Source organism: Cephus cinctus, unplaced genomic scaffold (assembly GCF_000341935.2).
Source record: "Cephus cinctus unplaced genomic scaffold, Ccin1 Ccin1_scaffold0123, whole genome shotgun sequence".
NCBI classification, from domain to species: Eukaryota; Metazoa; Arthropoda; class Insecta; order Hymenoptera; family Cephidae; genus Cephus; species Cephus cinctus.
Window position 1 is genome coordinate 434,208 of NW_014332857.1, and position 4,103 is coordinate 438,310.

The 4,103-nt window shown below is 41.1% G+C and overlaps 1 protein-coding gene and 1 long non-coding RNA gene across 2 annotated transcripts in view; one reads left to right on the plus strand and one right to left on the minus strand.

Annotated features, from left to right (window-relative positions):
* LOC107275055 (homeobox protein aristaless) overlaps positions 1-4,103 on the plus strand; it is a 58,735-nt gene that overhangs the window by 16,419 nt on the left and 38,213 nt on the right. The gene's annotated exons all lie outside the window — the stretch shown is intronic.
* LOC107275057 overlaps positions 40-4,103 on the minus strand; it is a 7,494-nt gene continuing 3,430 nt past the window's right edge. Inside the window, exons 3-10 of the long non-coding RNA XR_003058184.1 lie at positions 2,193-2,407; positions 1,967-2,068; positions 1,620-1,832; positions 1,222-1,541; positions 857-1,141; positions 456-772; positions 274-391; positions 40-189 (exon numbers count right to left, since the gene is read on the minus strand). This is a non-coding gene — a long non-coding RNA (uncharacterized LOC107275057). The remainder of the gene's footprint in view (positions 190-273; positions 392-455; positions 773-856; positions 1,142-1,221; positions 1,542-1,619; positions 1,833-1,966; positions 2,069-2,192; positions 2,408-4,103) is intronic.

Here is a 4,103-nt window from a genome sequence, read left to right on the forward strand (position 1 = left end):
CTCTCTCTCTCTCTCTCTCTCTCTCTCTCTCTCTCTCTCTCTCTCTCTCTCTCTCTCACCCTCTTTTTCTCTGTCTGTCTTCCTTTCACTCGAGACTTTTATACACGCAGAGGGAACGAGAGACCGTGCAGTCACTCGATCGAATCGTTTCTATTGATCCAAGGCGTACTCAACCGCCGTTAAATTATCCTGAACCGAAGGTTTCCTAGGTTAACTACGTGGGATTCGTGAGGGACGTTTAATTAGTCACGGGAGCAATTAGTCAAGTCTTACGTAGCATTTAGTGCCATCCGTCAGCTTGAGTACACACATGATTTTCTTGCGCAATGAAACCTTCAACAGTCTCAAGAAAATTTAATTCAATTTTTCATCCTCTGAAAACCCCATGTCTCTGTAATAAAGAAAATCAATCGAAAAAAAGCTACACGCGTTACCACAAACAAAAGTATAATCACCACGAGAGTACGAAGAGAAAAAAAGAAACGATTTTCTTTAAGCAAAATTAAATAAAGCATCATTTCCTTCTCGCCTGTATGTAATACACAGGTAGATTAGTCCAGGAATATAAAACCGGCTGTCCTTTGTCTTCTTAGGTGCTCCAAGAGCCGGCCCTCTTTTTTATATCGTGAAATTAGTTGCCACGGTTTCCGGTCCCGGTTCTTGCGTCCTGCGTCCTACGTCCATTGCCGTCATTAACCTCCCCGAAGACAAGATGATCGTACGATCCTCAATTTCCAAGGCAAGTCGGGTTTCAGTGAAGCCACAGAGAAAACTATAAATTACAAGGACAAGGCCACAGTGTAATAGACAATAAATAAAATAAATTAATTAAAATAAAAACACTTGCCTTACTTACCTCATAAGTACAATATATATCTATGCTCCAAGAAGTCACGACAGCGACCTAAGCAAACATTAAAAATCATCAAGCTACTTTAACGTTCTTTTCCGGAGCCGAACGTGCCAAGGCAATTGTACTTTTTTCTCTTCTTCGATTCTTCTTATTGCTAAGCGTACGCTTCTGTTACGTCCTGATACGCGTATCTAGAACGTGTATTTATTCAAAAGCCATCCATAAAGTGCACGTACTCCTTTAAGTACATTCATTGGAATGCTAGCTCGACCAGCCGTTCCTAGAAATCTAAGTAACACATAAACGCCATAATGCATATGGAAATATAATATAGTTTTCAAAACACTGTCGCCTCGACATTTACATACCCATTGGCTATCTGATAACAATAGGAAACTAACGAGGAAAGGGGAGAGGCCCGAAGACGTTAATTACAAAGTAGCCACAGGAGTGATAAACAGTTTGCGATGAGAACTGACGGCCATCCTCATTCGCCCTGTCAACGTAATGGCGCCGAGATCCGTGAAATTTACAAATGAAATTGCATTTGCAAGTAGCCACAGCTAATTGCGCCCGAACGCACATTACGGCTGTTCCTAACGACATGTTTTACGGTACAAAACGCTGCGACACCCAGAAGATCTTTTGTATTCATTTCTTAGTCTCTGTCTCTCTCTCTTTTCTTATTCTGAAATATATCACACGGTCGTCACATTGAAACTACTATAAAGTACCATTTGATTGGGCATAAACGACAATTACTCACGTGTGCGATACTTGACGCCAGGATATCATCCCATAAGGCAAACGGTCGCCGATTATATATCCGCCATTAGGTGTACGTTCAATTTATATGGGAAAAACTTATGCTAGCAGCTCGTTACCGCCTTTCAACAGTCCCAATGGGTCTCACGTGTGCCCATCAGTGAAGTAATACTTAATACCTCGTGTACCGGGTGTCTATATCCATATGCACGTTCTGAAAAAAAAGGAGTACTTCCGGTTAGAAAATAAGGAAGTCAGGGTAAAACTGTATTGCTGGGACCTATATGACGCACGTGCGCCCATAACTAAGGTGCGTCAATTAGTCCTGAGCAACGTACGTATACGTACCTCATACAGATGCGTGGGCCAGATGTCGTCTTGCAAGGTATAGGGCCCAAGTGTAGGACCCAGGTGTTTTTACTGCATTCGAACGCTGTCGCCAAAAGGTACCTACGTACGAAATGACTGATCATAAAAATTGTTTAGCTTCGCAATCGTACCTGAGAGAACTCGTGCGATTGTAGCCATACGTTCCTTATGGCGGTACCACAACGCTGCCAGTGACGTCACGTACCTGTTAATAGCCATTATGGATCGGATCTGTAGTCGGCCTCATAATTACGGGTTTCGATACATTGCTCGGTGGCCGGTGCACCCGAGCACGCCCTCTGTTCTCCTTCATTAAGGCCCACGTAGACGGTAGCCGCCTGTTACATCGAGGTACTTTGACTTACTTCTATTTTCTTATCTCCCGCGTCTTCGAAGTTGCGTTCTGGCCTTTAGGTTTTCCTGGAAGCAAAAGAAAAAAAAAGATTTTTTTTATACGATTTATAAAAATAATCACTGGGACCGACGATTATCTACCGGCGAAGTTCATTTAAATTATTCGACTGGTTATTCGCATTTACACTTATGATAATCTGCACGGGTCTGTGCAATTCCATTGTGATACGTATATGTGTTTAGGAGCCTAAGAAATGGCGGCTGACTATTAATAAGAAAGCTCCGCGTATAGTATCGGCGTTTTCCAACAGATCGGATCGATTACCCATCCCGAGCGTGCATCATCGTGCTGGCTATGCTTGGGCCTTATGGACCGCGGACTATCATTTGTTAAGCTGGACAACTTAGCCCAGTCATTACGAGCAATCACACTTGATTATTTTTGTCTACAGAGTTATACATGTGGCTGGGCCCGATGAATATGGGCCTTGCCAAATCATCAGTTCGAAAAACTCGGGGTCCCGGTATGGGGATCGACGTAACTGGCTCAGGCTGGATCTCTCGCGGACGGAACCTAAATGGGACCTAAGGCCCATTTATGTGATTACCACGCGAGGCTCTAATGCCGGAGATTCGCACACGTGCCTACTCGATATATATATATAAATTCACATAAATATATACGGACCCAAACCACTTTCAGAATTAGATATCGAAATTCGTGGGCCCAAATCAGATACCTTACACTGCCTGCATCGTATACTGATATTTGTATCGTATCCTACTCGAATACGTTTCTGTATTATCGCAATTGTTAAAAAACCTATTTTCTTTTTAGTTCCCATAATTTATTGCCGTACTACTTTACTTTATGTATACTTTTGCGCAATGTCCCTGGAAACGACATATTTCGAGCTGTACAGCCAGGACAAGACGAACGTCCCCTTATCGCCTCAAGAAATATAATTAGCGTTATCAATTCGGATATACTTAATGTTGCGTACCTACTTTGCATGATAAGGCCATATACTATCTCTCAACCCGTATCCCAATTAGCTTGACGTTCTTGTAAAAATAAAAAGGAAATGAACAAATGAATGCAACTATATATACTATATATATGTATACACACAGATAATATATTTCTTGCGAATAGCAAAGTTCATGAAAACCATTTCTTATATTTTTTCTAATATCTAATATCCTTACAACCTAGATAATAAGAACTGCTGTTAACTAATCGACGGGAAAGGCAATAGAGCTTATTAAAAAAAAATTACAATAAACTACTAAGTATTATTAGAATAGCTACCGACAGGCAGACAACTGTTTAGCAGTTTAGAGGGTTCGCTTGGAAGCTTTCTAATTACCAGCCGTAACGTTGCACCATTACAGTCACGGTGCAAAGTCGTACCGTCTATACTTATATACATATGATGTCAAATAGCAGCTTCCAGTAACGTAGGTTAGGAGGCTACACGGATAGTTCAATATAGCTTGGCTAACGAGCTAATGGACAGGTTGTAAAACAAGATGCTATTTAATAGTGGTTCGTTTCAAAGTCGGTACAGCAGCCAGTAGGTAAAACAGTCGCGTCGGCAACCATTATTGGAAGCTGTGAGCTTCTGCCACGTGTTTCCATTATTGAATTTTTTTTTTCATTTTTTTTATTCTACAAAATTTGACTGCTTTTTTTGCTGGCTGGTTGGTAGACTGTGGTGGTATCGTTTCAAAAAAAAAAAAAAAAAAAAAAAAAAAAAAA